This window comes from Acanthaster planci, linkage group LG07, assembly GCF_054643075.1.
Source record: "Acanthaster planci isolate LZ-2023a linkage group LG07, COTS_SCS, whole genome shotgun sequence".
NCBI classification, from domain to species: Eukaryota; Metazoa; Echinodermata; class Asteroidea; order Valvatida; family Acanthasteridae; genus Acanthaster; species Acanthaster planci.
In genome coordinates, this window is record NC_141783.1 from 14,550,348 (window position 1) to 14,567,840 (window position 17,493).

Sequence of the window (17,493 nt, forward strand, 5' to 3'; positions counted from 1 at the left end):
CATGTGCCTTCACTGTAAACAGGAGGTCACAGGCTTTAGTCCCACCCAAGTAAACTTGAGAAACTTCTTCAACCAAGCTCTCAGAAAGCACATGTCAGTGTCAGACAGGACTCAGTATTAAAAAGTACATCTCCCGATGCCAGTGTTTCATCTCATGATGTATCTTTGCCAGCTACAAAGTCAAAACTGAACAATAAAATTTACTGATTTCCAGGTTCAAGAAAGTAACGTTCAACACCACTTTAGCCACATTCCATGCTGAAAGTATATTTTCAGTTCCTCACAGGTGAAGTACAAATACCCTGATCTACCCAGGTACAAACAGGTCAGCACATTGAAGGGGTCATTATGAACTGACCTTTGACAAAACCTCTCCAACCTCCTAGTGGTTAAAAATACAATAGCAGGGATCAGCAAGTTTGGAGCCAAAGGCTTGCCCATATTCTTCTTCCCCGTAACACAAGTCAGATGCTCAGGCAGGCTTAGGTAGACAGTTACCCCAGTAAGGTCTCAGTGAAGTCAGCCCTGTGCGAATGTCTTGGAAGAATCACTTCATTACTTACAGAAGCTCAACTCACGTGAAAACGTTCTCACACATTTTTCCAGTCCTGCTCGATACAGGAATTTCTGCAATCTTCTTCCGTGCAGTTTGTTGATTCAGATTAATGCAGTTCCCAGGCAGGATTATCAAGTTTACCAATTAGTGAAGAACATATTACACGGGAGCCATTCATGCCCATAACACTGTGATTCGGTCATCAATGCTGCTCAACGGACATGTACAGGAACAAAGACATCCACTGTCACTTTCGATCCGTCTGAAAAGTTTCAGTGTCAAAAGCTGTTCATTTCTCCTCTTACATCACTTTCTTCCTACAAAGAAAGATTCCTGTACAACTCTTACACCGTTAATAAGGATTAAGTCAACCGGTCAAAAAAGCTGTGTGAAATTCTTTGAAATTCTGTCTTGGCAACAGACGGAACTGAAGACAAAAAATTAACTGTTGGGGTCACAAAAAAGCTGAGGATTTCAGACTTCTGTAAAAGACAAAGACAAATGAAACATTTCACACCACCGAAAAGTTTAAAGCTGTCATTTTCCCCTCTGCCCACGGTTCTCATTAGTGCTGCATCAGGCACAATCTCCAATCACTACTATATGTGGTATTTGCTCAAGGAGCTCCCTACGATTGCTCCATTGACTGGCACACATTGACCTGCTATGACACATCAAATTAATCAATGATGAATTCATCAGACTTCTCTGGGCTTCATTACAAATGAGGAATCCAAAAATTTGCTTGGTTATTTATCGTGGCTAGCTGTAAAGTTCACAGCATGTTGGCATGCATCATCTTAAATGATTAAGCTCGCAAGGACACCCCAAAAAAAGTCAATATCCACACACGAAACTAAAAATTCCAATGCTGCTTAGGGGAGAAAATTTTTTTCCTAAAGAATGACAATGAACAGTTTTCCCAATTGGTGACATGGTATCTCCCGAAACAAGCTTTCCCCTTGATACCGTCAAACTCCCTGGGGATGTGGTGATGGAGCGGGTTATTCATAATGCCTTCACCTGCTCCCAACTTTTCTTGTTTAAGGCTCCAATTTTTAAGACAACCTCAAGAATGCTGGCTTTCACTATCTCCGATGAAGGAAACATGGTAAATTCCCTGCCCTCTTCACCACAAACTCATTTGAATCAATGCCCACATTTTACAAGTCTCTAGAGTAAAAATTCTTTTCTCAAATGCAAACTGAGAAGTATTTTCTGTTGGTTGGTCTCTGTTCAAGCTCTCTGCCTCTTCCCTTCTTCACCCTCTGTTGTGCCTTTCACATTCTGTGACGCTGTCATCCGGCTAAACAAATTGGGTCTAATTCTACCAAATGAGATGGTGGGATTGTGTTGCGGGTGCGTAATGGGGGGCTGGATCGGGTGACGGGCGCAAGCCTGGGCCACCTGATGGGAGGAGCTAGGGAGCCTACAGCACCCCTAGAGGGGGTGCAGTGTGTCGCAATGCATCACGGACGGGAGCTCTGGTCAGATACCAGTGAGTATAAGTATGGTTAACTCAATGACAACACTCTCCTAATGCTTCAAGCAGCTAAAGCAAATTTTGTTTAATTCAAGATGAGAGTTTCAGAAGAGATAGGGGGTAATAGACTGCCTTGGATATTGAATGAAGATGGATATCATACATGTATGTGAAATGCCAATTTTGAACCAAAACTGGAATAAACGAACTTCAGACTGATAACAAGTGATTACTGATTGGACACTTCTGGCTAATTCAGGATGCCAGATGCAGGGAGTTTCCTTCCCTGGCTTACTTACATGTAAGTGACCTTATCCATGCCATTACATTTTGCATGTTTGTGTCTCTTTATTGATCCGTCAATAGGATCACTCCTATCCCACTTTTGCTGATTATGTTAAGGAATGCACCACGTAAATGGCCACATAAAACTGTCCCATTCCCAAAACAGGTGAAGTAGTACAGTTACCCCAGTAAAGGAATTTCAAAAAAATAAACCATCCAATGGAGGATAGACTGAAAATCAGACCTTAACTTGTGCCATGACTGAAGCTGAAAGCCTTTGGCTTTTTTTTCATTCATTAGATTGAAAAATAGTTGGCCATAAATTCCTGGTCGCATATCCTGGAATTTGGGAGTAAATCCTGGAATCTAAATGAAGGCCTCAGGTCGTAAAGGACCAAAATGTGTTTTTGTTGACAGAGGTTTATTCAACAGTCCCCCCCTCCAGGGAATCTCTATTATCTCTTGGACGTGGAGCAAATTTGGTTGGGGATAATCAAATGAATTTGTCCATTATTTCTGCACTTGTTCCTAATGAAAATATGTCAATTCCTGTTAAGGAAGACGTGACATTAACAGGTAATTACCAGGGGGGGGCAAGTAGTACGATGGAAAATGACAAATTCAAAGGTACTAACCCTAGTTGCACAGGGACGCAATTTTCCTTGACGTCACTGCAAATTCAGTGATTTAGGTCAAAGCTTACTCCTCTCAGGGAAAATCTGGGCAGACCTACTTATCTTTTCCAGCATATGGTAGGGTAAGATCACACAGCTTAACATTCCTAAGGCCAAAATACTCAAATTTATTAGATTTTTGTTTTCACAAACAAGATTAGGGTGAACCCTCTACTAGACACCAGGCTCGCAATTGAAATGAAAAGCAGGATTGGATAAGAAGTGACAGCTACCGGTGGAAGTTTTTGAGAACTGTCTAGAAAAAAAAATTAAAAATTGCAATGTGCCAGCCACAAGACCACAGCATGACTGCATCTTGCTGGTTCAGCATATGTAAATCAGCAGGGTTTAGCTGACCAATCAGGATGGCCAAAATGGAGTCAGCAGTGACATGCAAATGAGTGAACCCACCCATCAACAGGTCTCCCAATAACCAATCAGATTCGCCAATGCAGTGGGTGTGATTTGTGTACACGCACACGCCATCCTGTGGAATGTGAACGAAAGAAGGGATAAGATGAATGGACGGCACGGTTGGTGTAAGGCACCCACACTATAATTGCCATCCCATAATGCTTAGTCCAGGCGATAACAGGCAGCACAATGCCTCCCTAGTTATTGCAGCTGTCTGGGTCCCGACCAGCCACGAGACCCAATGAAATCAGACACCAGTTATGATGATGGCATGGTGGTGATGCTGATGAGCACCTAGAAGGGCACCAGTTATAAAATATCTTCAATAATAACCTCCCATGATGCTCTGGGCAACTTTTTTTTGGGAGGGGGTTGAGGGTTCACTTTGGCTTTAGAAGGCTGTCTCCTTGGTCCAAGATTGTTGTCTTGCTCTCTTGAACCTGATTGGAGGATTGGTTTATGAGGACCCGGAGAATCGGAATGGAATGAGGCGCGTGCCAGGCAGCAGGTTAGGTGGGAGGTTGGGGGCCCGTAATGACCCAGTGTATGGGGTCCCTGGTCAGTGACAATGGCTAGTGACAAGCCAGGGTCAATCACATTATAGTCAATGCTGCTGTCCACTTGTGCTGTCCCATCAAAATCGATATTTATGTTGGGCTTTACAGGAATGGCATTTTTGTGTTTGGCAACCCCCAAATGACCTTTGAAATGATAAAAAATTAAAACAAATAGATGAAATTCTAAAACAAGGTCAGAGGAACAAGAGATTCAAGAATCAATCAAATAACTCATGCTTAAGGGAAAAAAGGCAAACTTTTGGGATAAAAAGAACTTATCTCTGTGATAGCCTCAAGGCTGTCACTTGAAGTTGGAACATAAATGTCCCTCTAACACTTGTTGTTCATATCTTTCTAGATCCAAAAATGCAGCAATTTTTGCGGCACTAATCTTGGTGTTCTGGATCTGGCACGATGATAATGGACAGTCAAGTAGCACTTGAGATATGATGTTCATGAACAAAACCACATAGCTGTTCCCGCTGAAGTTCGACTAAAACGTGCCATTTATGGCCATTTAGGTATTTATGTGGATTAGTTCTGTATCTGCACTTTGTCAAATTTCTTGATAACGTCCCTCCCAAAAAGTTGTTGCATGCGGTTGGTAACTTCTCACTGTGTCACATCCTTGGCACATGCTCTTTGAGTCTGGCCTTTGTGTACAGTACGGGTACTGCATGAATGCAGTGATGTAAATATCCATTTGAAAGTGCTATACAGTGGCTGTAGCGTGTTGAAGGCGAACATCTGCAAACACAGAACATGAAAGCTCCTTACTTGAAAGAATACAAAATGCATCATTGATCAAATAATCATCAGCCTGTCAGTTTCCTTCCATCCAGTACTAAAGTGCAGACTGGTACCAATTTGCGCACATTCAGATGAAAAATTGGACTTGTACATGAGGTATGAGCCTGATGCATGGGACGTCGCTGCTCAATAATGAAAGTGTCCTTTCTAATTCACAAATGGAAACAAGAAGATTGTGTATGAAAAGATACACATAAATTTCTGACCAATTCAGTTGGTGTTTTTTCTGTAGACCTTCCAAAATACTACACGCACTCACGATCAATCTAATGACTTTCTGAAAATAAAAATCAATCAATCTGCTCTTGCATGAAAATGATTAAGGCGACTTTAATGCCGTTAATTCCTCCGTCTGGCAGCTTTTTTTCCTCTCTCTGCCCAGCTATATATACAAATTATGAAAACAAACACGATCATATGCTAATAAACCGATCTCCAGAAACTTGTCAGGGGACTTGACCAACTAAAAACAGCCCTGCAACCCCCACTCCGGGCAGACCCTGTTTATTTATACAAGAGTAAACAATATTCCCCCAAAACTGGCATGTGTGTGCAAAGTAATGCAGGACTTGAGACTTTGGAGAGTAACAGTGAACTTGTGTGCCCAAATTTCAACTCCTTGAAAAACAAAATCCCAGCTCAGAACACTGTGAATGTATGTGTTTGGCTGCAGAAACAAAGTAACTTTTTTTTCTCATAAATTGAAGCTTTATTCAAGTACATACACTCAACAAGAAAGAAACATTTAAAATCTCTGGAGCTTAAAATTCGACATACGTAAATGAACTATGAGATTCAAACAAAAATTTAATTTAATTTGAAAAGAGGCAAACGAAGATCCCTCAGCAGTTGATTCAAAACTCAATCATTTCATCCTTCAAAAATTGCATCCTGTTAGTTGAAACCACCCCAAGTCACAATCAACTTCATCAATGAAGACCATGCGGAGAGAAGCAAGAGATCTAAGATGTTGTTTCTGATGTCAACGTGATGACGCGCATAAAGACAAACCATAAAAGCAATCAGGCATGCTAAGGACACAGGCAAGAACTGAAACAGCATGAGATGAGGCAATATTTAATCACAATCGTGCGCAACACCTTTTGGGAGCTAATGGCAATCTAACTGAAGCTTGCCGTGGTATGCATAACACCACATGGGGGTTCAGACTGATTAATAAAAAAAAAGCCAAAAAAAAAACAAGAAAAGAAAAAAAGGAATCTCCAAAATACTGGGTTTGTTGTCCCGAAGGTCTTCAGACTCGAGGTGTTGGTGTCTTCTCTCTAATCAGACATGGCACTGATTTGGTGAACAGTGACCCCGGCTGAGCTGGGCTGGGCTTAATGTAATGAACAACACCGCTTCATATTAAGCCACTTGCTATTTGTTACATGTGTTCATGAAGGGCTGAAGAGACATCACCCATGAGAAGGAACAAAACAGATGCTTCCGAGATGGGACCCCCCCAAGAAGTTTCAGGATCATCATCTCTGGAAAACAAGCTTAAAAACCTCAGAGAAATGTAAGGCTTTGGGGAAAATAATACCCTTCAACAGAGTGATCAATAAATGACCGAAAATATGACAGCATGAACAACCAAAAGAAAAAAGAAAAAAAGCAAACAAAAAAACACAAATAGGATAGACAAAGAAACCTTTTATTTTTATAATCAATTTTAACGAAAAGGAAAGCCACAATCCCTCTACAAAATCACACTTCCCATTTCTTGAACTTTTGTGAATTGCCTCAGACTAAGTCAGACACCCCCCTTTAATTCTAGTGGTTTGTTTGTCCATGACTTGTTTATCCCATCTCTTTTTTTTTTAGGCCAGCCACAGAAATGTTGTAGGAGGGTCTTGGCAAGAGATGTGTTGACATTATGAAATGCCTACGATATATCATTACTCCAACGTCATCTTCATGATGTAGTCATCCTGACATACACAACTTATGAAAATGCAGGCACATGTGGCTTTCAACCACATCTTCCCAAAATATCCATCCATTCCTTATAGAGCAGAGTTGTACAGCATAAAATATCTAGAATACAGTGTCACGTCTCTCTGTTACTAATGAAAAATTCCAATCCGAAAAGAAAAAAGAAAAAGCACACTTAAAGTAAAGGTAATTTTGTGACACTATAAAAAAATTGGGATTCAACTGCTGATCAAATTAATGATTTCATTCATGTACCCACAGAGATCATTCAAACCACAAGGGCACTGCACTGCATTTGCAAGCCCAGAAGGCACAGGGGGTCATCAAGACAAAGAACGAAGGTGGCGGGACATTCTCACTTTCTCAAGAAGGCACGTTCCTCTGACACCATCCCCCAGAGCACTTAACAGTGAGGGAGCCCTCCTGGTGGGTCCTCCCCGCAACATACTAATGACATGAGGGGTAAAAGTAGGAGAGGAGCTTTCCGCTGGTACCCGGCAGATAGCCGATGCTGCGTAATGGGTTCAGGCAACCAGGGAGGCGTGGTGATTGGTTTTCGGGGTATGTTTTGGAGGGCACGTGGCGAAACCAATTACAGGGGAAATTTCGCCTCTGTCTATCAGGGAGCACACCATGGGGGGGGGGGGGAGAAACACTGGCTCCCGGATTGTGTGACAAGCACCCGTTCTTGGTAACCAGTGAGGCTTTGTTGTTTGCAGCAAGTCAGCAGCAGGCGTGCCAGACACACCAATTAGTGCAGGGACTAGCAGACTGACCTGGTCGGGACATAATACAAGGTATACTACACCTACCTCAAAAAAAGCTTCCACATGTCCACAATAAATCATAACAGAAGAAGAAAAAAACTGGAGCGGTGTGAAATGGAAAGTTGGAGGAAGCTCCTCTTGGGTCCTGTACTTCTGTCATCCTATCCCAGAAGGCCCTAGCGGCAGGCAAGCCTCTTCAAAGGAAGGGGATTTTTACTACCTGGTGATGCAGAAATGTGTGATGGTATGCCAACCTGACAAATTGGTCGCTAAGGCATGTCTCTCTCCACTCTTTTCTTAACGGGGGCAGCTCAGGTGTCTAAAGTGGGATCTTTGTGGGGTGAAAATTGAGGTGTCATAAAGTCCCTGATATAACAACAATTTGGGGCCTGATTGGAGATAATTTGGTGGGATGGGGTTTTGTTAATCTATTCCAGATGAAGAAGTTTTGCCTGACTGGTCTCTGGTGGAAGTGAATACTTTTCAAGCTGCAAAATGCATGAGACTGCCTACTAACATTATCATCAGTGCCAGTGAATCTCCAAAGTGGAGGACACAAGAGCTGCAATCATGCTTCACAGAATTTCATATAATTGTGCCATCTTTTCCAACAGAAACTTACAGTCACTGTTTTAAAAGTGCGACTAAAGCGCAAGATGATTTCTTTCCATACGGACCTGATGTATGTTTTCTGTATAATCCAAAATCATTAGGCTTTGGAGCTTAAACATATTCTACTGATTTTGGAAAAAGGAAAAAACTTAAAACAGTAATGTAGAAGTCCCTAAAACAACACTCAAAACAACAGCTAAATAAAACTGAGAAGCTCAAACATTTATACTAAATAATGAATTTTGGGACTTCGGATTCAGTTTGCCATGCATGCCTCCACGGTGCACAAGTACATGTACACGCATTCTGATGTCAGTTATTCCATAGTCTGTAATCTTAGACCATGCTAAGAAATAACCCTGAAGATGGCTTTTTTTTCTTTGAATAATGGACCCAAATGAGAGATTTGACCTTAAACGCCCCAAGCTGGAGCCAGACCGGTTTCTGTTGGAGGGGTAAGAGGACCCAGCGTGAGACCTTGTTATGATCAAGAGGAGACGTGGGATGGATGTTTACGGCTAAAGGATAATAAATTGGGAAGAAGAGGAGTGCGAAAGGAGCTCCAAAATTGATCTTGGTCTGGACACAAATCAATATCTGGTTCGAACTAAATACTAAATAAGGACAGAGAAAACTTATACCGTGAGAAATGACATAAACATGAAAGAACTCACTTTAGACGGATGGTATTGTGATGACAAATCATAACACGTTTAGTTATGTATCATGATATATCGGTATATATGTATATGCACCTCTGTAGTGTTGCTGACAAGCATATATATGTATATGTACATCATCTAATAATAAGATAATTTCTTTTTTTTGCGCAGGAAGTTAAAAAGAGGATTTAATAGGTTAACAAATCCATAGACAGATTTCCCTTTAACATAAGAAGGTGGCAGCACCAACATCAACATACATGTACATGTATTACTGTAGGGAGTACTATTCTGGAAGGTACATGTAGTTCTCGTTTGATAGGGAATCACTTTGAACATTTCATTCGGGCAATCTGAGAAAGCGTTCACCTCATCAGGAATTTCAAACAAAAACAATCGATGTACTCTTGCTCACTATATACAAGAACAGAGATTCAGCCATGTCCTTTTATCACAGATGAATGGAATGTTCCATACATGTGTACACGTACATCAATGAACTTACAATTTTCACCCCTCAGTGTAAAACTAATGACCAAAGCATCCCCCCTTACGAAAATGGGGGACCTGTGCCACCTGTGCAGTGCTGAAATGCTGTCTGGGCATGAAGACAGAAAGCCTGCCTTATGATATTTCAAGTCCACGCACCGCAGGCTGTGGAACTTACCCGCACTTTACTGGGATTTGGCTCCAAGAGTCCTCCCTTTTTTGTCTTCTGGCGGGCCCAAATCTTTCACAAATAAATTGGGCATTATCGGGCTTGGCCAGCTATTCAGATGGGATCCGGAATGTTTGTTGTGGGGTTTGAGGGATGGGAGTTGGAGTCTGCAGGGAAGGCTCTATGACTATACTGCAGGTGCCAAGAGATCGTAAATGGATGGCAAAATGACTTCATTCCAAAACTTCCCCATCTGACAGCAAAAGCTTTGAGATGGCCTGTGCTTTTTCCTTTTTAACTTGAAAGAAATTCTCTTTAAACTTTTTGGCGAATTGAACAAAATGAAAATGGGCTTCTTACAAAAAAACAAACCAAAAACAAACAACCCAAAACAAACACTGGAATTGGTTACCTTAAAATTGCAATTGCAGCTCCCCCAAATGTTGATCTATAAATCCTCACCTACTGAGAGCTAAAACAATCACCCCGATGGGACAGAATCAAAAGTTTCCGAATGTCAATGAAAACATCCATTCAACCTCCACCCTCAATTTGGCCTCTGAAGTCTTTGCCTTCTGATTTTGCAAGACGGGACTTCCTGTCAATTCTTTGGGGGGAAACAGCATTGATGGGTAACCTCCGACCCAGACACCTATCACTAAACACCCCAGTCTGTGTCAGTGTCGAGGGCACAGGCAGAATAATAAAACCTTTTGTTCCCCAGTGTAGCGTTCCTGGCTTTGATTCAGGGACAAATTGGACACGGGATGATGGAGGGGGGGAGGGTGATCGGGCTTGTCCGGGTGCTCCTATCAAATTTGCTTTTTTGGAGGAAAGCTCACGGTTGTCAATGTCAGTCGATGACTAGTTTGCGAGTGTTTAACCAATCAGAATCCACTGATATACAGGTGGGGCGATAAGTAAGGTCCTTGTTTGGACTAGGGTTGAGGGAGACAGGAGAAAAAGGCAACCTTGGCTTGTGGGTCACTGCAAAAAACACATCCAGCAGTTTGGGATTAACGGGACTTCCTCTCGCTACCATTTGGAGATCATTACAGGCAACGGTGGTTAGATTTCCTTGGTCTAGTTGGACGATAGAGACATGATGGTTACATTTATCCCAAGGAGAAAAAAAGCCAGTTAATTCTTAATCTAATATAGTGCTTAAACACTTCCATTCCTCTGAAACCACAAATACTAACATGTGATCACAAATCCTGCTTGAATGATTTGGATATAAAAGATATAACCCAGAAACTTCTGGTAGATGGTACATGGGTTCGAAACTATCATACTCTCTTTTTTCCATTCTGTTTTTTTAATAAATGGGATATGAGTATTTGACAGCAAGCCTAAATACATATAGCTGGCCCAAGGGCCGGTGGGTAGTTGGCCCACAGGCTAGTGGGTGGTAGACTCTTTGGGCAATGAGAAAATACACCCCCTAGAGGCGGCTACATGTAGCTTGCACCAGGTAATAGGCCCCCATTGGGTCTGTACCTAGGCCCCTTGACAATAGTTAACAGCTGCAAAATGTTTGAAAAAAGAAAAAGAAAAACCTTGGTCCTTGTCATAATAAACTGAATTTAAGTTCTTCTGAAAGCTTACTCTTGTATTAATACACAGTTGCAATTAATTTGAAGAGGCCCTTTTTGATGAGACAAAAAGGAGGGTGTAGAACTCAACACAAAGTTAGAATAAAAAGTGTTCCCCCAAAAGCAAACATACAATGTACAAAAGTAAAACAAACATGAGAGGAAATTGGAGTTTGTGACATTTTGACATGAAAATGAAGTCACCAAATATCGACTTCAGGGGGAAAAAAGTGCCTTGATTCTTTCCACTCTCTCATTTACTTGGCCTCATTCCTCAGGAACACTGTTAATAGCCTGAGAGATTTCATTGCTGTATCTTACTCATCCAGAATTACACAAATACGCAAAGAAATTCTTTTCACATTTTGTTTTGTTGTAACAAACATGCCGTTAGTCCTCATTTTGGCTCCTGCTGAACTTTGCATCTTAAAGGTTTACTCTATGCTGTTCACTCAAATGACACAAAAAGGTTCAACTTCTGAACTTATACCAAATTCCCAAACGTTGGTTTTCTCAGAACAATCAGCTAAGCAAGCCCTACGGTTGTTTTTACACATATCATTGATTTGGCATCTAAGAATTTTGAAACGGAAAACCCCTGGCATACAATTTTTGTTCTGTCTTCTATTTTTGGTTGAATGTCCCCTGTGGACGACAATATTACAGGAGCGAAATCAAATTACACGAGATTGAGGTATTTTTTTTTTGTGATGACCATGCGCATTACAAATCATAGCTGGCGACATTCGAACACCGAAGCCAAAAAGGTGGTCCTTTATTTATCCTCTTAATAAATGAAGCGCAGGTGTTTTCTCCCGAAGGACCCGGTCTTACCATGCTTGTAGTTCCAAAGCAGTTACTGAGAAATACATGAGTGATTTTGTGTAATGTTTCCCGACGGATGAAACACTTTTTATGTCCTGAGCGCTTCCTTTGTGAAGTTCAAGGGGTTAAGGTGTAGGATGGGTGGGGGGGGGGCTGCGTTATTGGGTCTAATGGCTCAATTTGTGTCTGGAGTGTGATGGCAGAATCAAATACAGACTGGACAGGGTTGTGTTCCACCCTTAATGACTTTCTGGACTGGTTCTCTCGGATGAACACCAACGGAGCAATACATACGTTGTCATTTCTTTCATTACATTTCTAGGCTATCGATGGGTCTCAAGAGAAGACATACATGTACAGTATTATGGTCCCCTCACTCAAAAAAGGGATGCCAATTGAATGAAGAAACTAACTGGTCAAGTTTTCTTTGTAGACATTGGCACTGCTAACAAGATTCACAAACCTCCTTCATCCCTTCCCTAAAGAAATTGAAATATATCAGTATGTTTCTGCTGTGGATATGTAAAAAATATTACAAGCTTAAATTATGAAAAGGTCTAGAAGGTCTGGAAAACGTATTCAACAAAGAAATTCTACAGAAATTCTTTGCATAAGAATGATTGCTTTGCACCAGTTAGTCCATTCAGTCTTGTTTATGTATACATGTACATACATGTAGAGTACATGTACAGAACATCTCTCTATCCAAGGTATAACATTTTACTTTTAGAGCTTGAACAGACGAGCACGAAGCCCAAAACAAAACACCGAAATAAAAACCAATTTAGATTTCTAAGGAGACAGTCCGCCCAAAAAAACAACTTCAAACCAAAGAGACCACAATCCGCCATGAACTTCAAGAGACACAACAGGGCTAAGAACCAACAGTCTAGCCCATGAAGTTGAGCTGGCCAGGGGAATACCTGTGCAGCATACCTGCACGTAGCCTGAGCAGGGTGCAAACCTATCACCAAGAGGGTCAGACGCAGGGGGACTCTGGCTCGCCCCCGGCTCCTCGGTGCACCCCACCACCCACTCACACTGACACGTGGCGGGCACGTGTCACATGACAGTTACTGGGGAGGGGCTAGGCCTGAGCTTGCTGAGGCTAAGCGGAGGTGTATAGCATGGTGAATGGGGGGGAAGGAGAGGAAGAAAGGAAACCTTGGCGATTAGGAAGAGATTTGTTTGTTTGGGCACATGGGGAAAATGAAGGGTAGGGTCGGGGTTGAGCTTGCATGATTGTTGGTTAGCTCACAGAAATATCGTGTTTGAAGCCACACAATGGTACACCAGTACGTGTAGGTGCTCACAACTTCACAGGAACAGAACATGTTTTCCCATTCATTATAACTAATGAGGGTTTTGAGGTCTCAGATCTTAAATTTAAAGCGAAATGCAGATTTCTTTAGAAATTTAAGAAATTCGGTTAACTCTGGGTGGGAAGCAATAAAGTACGGCCAACAGTTCACATAAAAAGAAAAGGCACAGATCCTTGGGTCATAGAGAGTAAAAAATAACTAGGCCTACATGTATGTACAGAGTTAGAAAGAAAGACCACCTAGATTAGCAGGGGACCAGTCAGATGCTGTACAAATGATGCAACATCTTGGCCGGTGACCCTTTTTTTCCCCAGCAGCAATACCAAGCAGACCCCTGACAGGATAAATTAGCCTGACAAGTTTGGCTGTTGTTTTTATGATTGGAGTGAAAGATGACCTCGGGAACGCTGGGTTGATAACGGGCACATGCTGCTACGGGGCACAGTTTCATTCCCCATCCCCCCTCGTCATCGTCATATTATGTAAATTTACACCTAGGAGGGACTTTGGGATTTATTTTCTTTATGATTATGCAAACTTCTGTGGAGTTAAGGAATGCAAATTTTTCTGATATCTCCAACGGGCCATTCATGCATATGCACACCAACGTGGCAACGCAGCACCTACGGGAGAGGTGTATCCTTTGTTTCATGAACAAAGTGAAGGCTGAGGTGGGATGTGCTTTGTGCAATCTTTCTTGATCACATGCCGACTGAGTACTCAAGGATGACATGTTTTGGAACCTGTAGCTCATGGAGATTTTCAGGACTTGAATTCTTTTCAATGCCACACCATCCATGAAATGATGAAGTGCAAGTATACTGTACATGCCCTTGTCTTGTTCGGCACATTCACGTACACTAAGACCTAGACCCATTTCACAATATGTCTCAAACATAAGAGCAGGCATACAAGTAAGACCCTGTTCTTGGCTCCAACCACAGCACGCCTACACACATCTTGCAATAATGTACATGTATTATTTCATCCTCTCAAACAGTCCGCAAGACAGACCCTACCAAATGGTTCCAACCTGTGCCTCACCAGCAGTACACCAAGCCAGAGAAAGCCAAGAAAACCTTGGCGTTTCACCAGGAATATGGCCAGATAGCCTTCCCTTATCAGCACTCAGGGGTTCCCTTTGTGTATAAACTTGTCAGAATTGGAGGCAAAGCGACCGTATAAAACCATAATCCACTCCAAGCCCAAGGGGGCTTGAAGGGGTTGAGAGGGGCAGAGCATCACTAGAACCTGGTACGAAGAATTTCTCAAAGCTCTTGTCTTAAACATAGTTAATTTTTTTTGGGGGGGGGGAACCAGCCCACCCCTCACCACATTGTTTGACTTTTCAAAGTGCAGGGAGATTAGCCAACCCAGTGCATGTGCAAGAAAACAGAGAAATCGCTAGTTTTTCCCCCCATCAGTTTCTGACTTAACACAGAAAACTTCTTTACCAAGTTTATAACTAAGTAGAGAAATTAAAAAAGCATGTTTTCAAATGTCCAACAATCAAAATTACATGCATCTAGAGAACATTTTTGGTTTTGCAAATACTACATGTACAATTATGAGTTCAATAATAAATATACTTTCTAGAATCTAAACTGCAACACCAAACAAGAAAGAAAATCACACTGGCTGGGCTTTTCTGTTGGGCCTTGCCTTACCCTCATTTGAGTCCTAAATTCCTGAACTGTTGGAGAATTTAGAAGTGTAAAACTTCAAACATCAACTGAGGTGCAGGTAACAGTGACATCATGTTCACATTCACTCCAATACTTAAAGCTAGCAGTACATGTATGACTTGGGGAGCTGTAACTCCAGTTACCAGAAGTTTGGAATCCTTACACAAAACTGGCTAAATTAAAGGACTCCTGCTTGGGGATTCTGCTGAGCTGGCAAGCCTATCTGATCGCTATCATCTGATCCATTAATGGCTCCCCAAGGGGGATGTGGGGGGGAGGGAATGGAGGCTCAACATCATCACAGTATGAGTCAAGTGAGCATTGTCTCACAAAGAGAAAGTGAAACCCATTGTTGAAGGGAAGCAACTGGCCCCACCACGAAGGGATTTTGCAATGACCCAAACTGTGCAGTGTTTGTTCTGAGTGGATGATGTATTGTTGGAGTTGATATGAGTGGGAGGGCATAAAAATAAGACATCATCCGTTTTGAGGACTTGGACATTTGCACCATCTTACAGAACCTTTAAACCCTAAACCTTACTGAACCATTAAACCTCAAGTTTCTTAGTAACACGGCTGTCCTCAGAATACTCACACTGCCATAACTCATACTTGCAAAGGCAACTGATAAATGAACCAAGGTTATTTGGCAGTTGAACAATTAATTTCATAGTGCAAATAAATAATTTCTTTCTGGGTTGCCAAAGGAATCATTCTGAAGGCATGTCAAGGAAACGCACAAGGAAAATGTGTTTCCAACGTGAACAGTCCAGCTGGAGTTAAGTCAACTGTAAGAAGGTTTGGGAGTTCGCTATCAGTCAAGGATGGCAACACTGACATCTCAATTAAATGATGATCTTGGACAAGGCTCAAAAGATGACATCCTGCAAATGCTGTGATAAATCTCCCAGACGAGACAGCCAACCCGCAGAAATCATGTCATTAAGGAGGTTGGAGAGGAGTTGCTGGTGGTAAAGAGGGACGGGGGTGGGGACGCGGAGAATTTAGGAGGAGAAAAAAATATGGCAGTCGCCAACACATGGGATGATAAATCTCTAGGGGTGGAGAAAAATAACATTAGGATCTGGTGATGTTGGCAAGGTTGGAGGCAACAGACTGTGGAAAAGACAGATGAGGGAAAGAATGAGAATGGACAGAACTAAAAACATCTCCCCAAATGTCAGGATTTACATGCATTTCCAGACATAAAGGAAAAAGCAAAATGCTCAAACCTTAGCATAGGATGACAACACAAGTTAAAGGTCACATGAGATGACCGAAGCACTTTGCTGTGCAGAAGAATTGCAACCTCCAACAAGCATAAGTAATCCCTCAATGACAGGGCTGTATTCTTTCCATCTGGATGCAAATTACGAATTTGCTTATAGCTGGTTTTGACTGTAACCAGCAAAACCTCTGATATAATTTGTGCAGAATTTTGCAAGGTGCAAGCCTGATGTGCTTACAAAGTAATCTAGCCGTTTCCTTTTTCACTGGTTACTTCCTGAAATATCTTGTTTCAGCCGTGAAGATTTTAATTGGTGGCCTGCCTAGTGCTTCCCAGAAGAATCCTCAAGCAAGAGTCTCCTCTCAGTGATGCGCGCCCCATCCTCTTGCGTAAGATAGCAAAAATCAAGTGTGAAGAGCCTGCAAGGTGAGAGGGTGACGACAAGAAAGGTCAGCGGAGATGTACCATGCATAGAGGACGGCTGCCATCCTCGGATGATGCTCTCCCCTGCTGAGACAGCAACAATGAGGGAGGAGATTGCCAAGTCCGCATCCTGGTGTGGTGTTACTGGGCCAGCGACGACACATGTTTGGCGTCCTCATCAGCCTCCCTGTCTGTCCCTCGCTCTCTCATCTCATCATCATCATCATTACTGTTGCCGCGGTGGCATTCCATCCTCCCGAAGGCCAACAGGTGTGCGTAATCAGATGCGGGGATGACACCTCCTCCCACACTGGAGCGCATCACTTCCCCACTTGGCCCCCCAGGACCATCTCCACTTAATTGACTGTCACTGTCTCCAGGTGACAGAAAAGGTCCACTGTTTTTCCTCACTCTCCTCATCTTCTTTTCTCCCCTCCCTCCTTGCTAGCTGGCCATAATTACATTGTGAAGTGATTGCAAGATGTAAAGACACACATGCAATTTCCTCAGGGAATTTGTTGTCCAAGATGTGGCAGTATCTAAGCAACAGTCACCACCATTTCAAAGACCAGAGCAACAGTTGCAGCCAAAGCAAATGGTCACAGGCACAAGGTATCGTCAATCACTCTACATGTACACCTCCAGAACAATGAGGCTTTTTTACTTCATTATGAGAAAATGCAGATGATCTCATACAACAGCAAAACAAACACTCTGGGTTGAAAACTGCACTTACTTCACTGGGACCCCCTGCAAGAAAAAATTTTCCAAGTGCAGCAGCAGCAAAAGACCCAATGTCTGACACGAGCACTCGCCAAACTATCCACCCAAAATTCAGTATGCTCGTTCTCTTTCAAGTAAGAACCATTCTGGCTTTTCCCTTTAAAATCTCAGCCCAATTGCTCCAGGGGATCACACATGAATTTGATCCTTCTGTCGCGTGTGCATCAACCACAGTGCATGATAACCTATAACAGCGCTGGAATGCTTCACCACAAT

General features: G+C 42.3%; 1 protein-coding gene across 9 annotated transcripts in view; it reads right to left on the reverse strand.

Moving 5' to 3' along the window:
- LOC110980865 (uncharacterized) overlaps nt 1-17,493 on the reverse strand; it is a 123,540-nt gene that overhangs the window by 26,008 nt on the left and 80,039 nt on the right. The gene's annotated exons all lie outside the window — the stretch shown is intronic.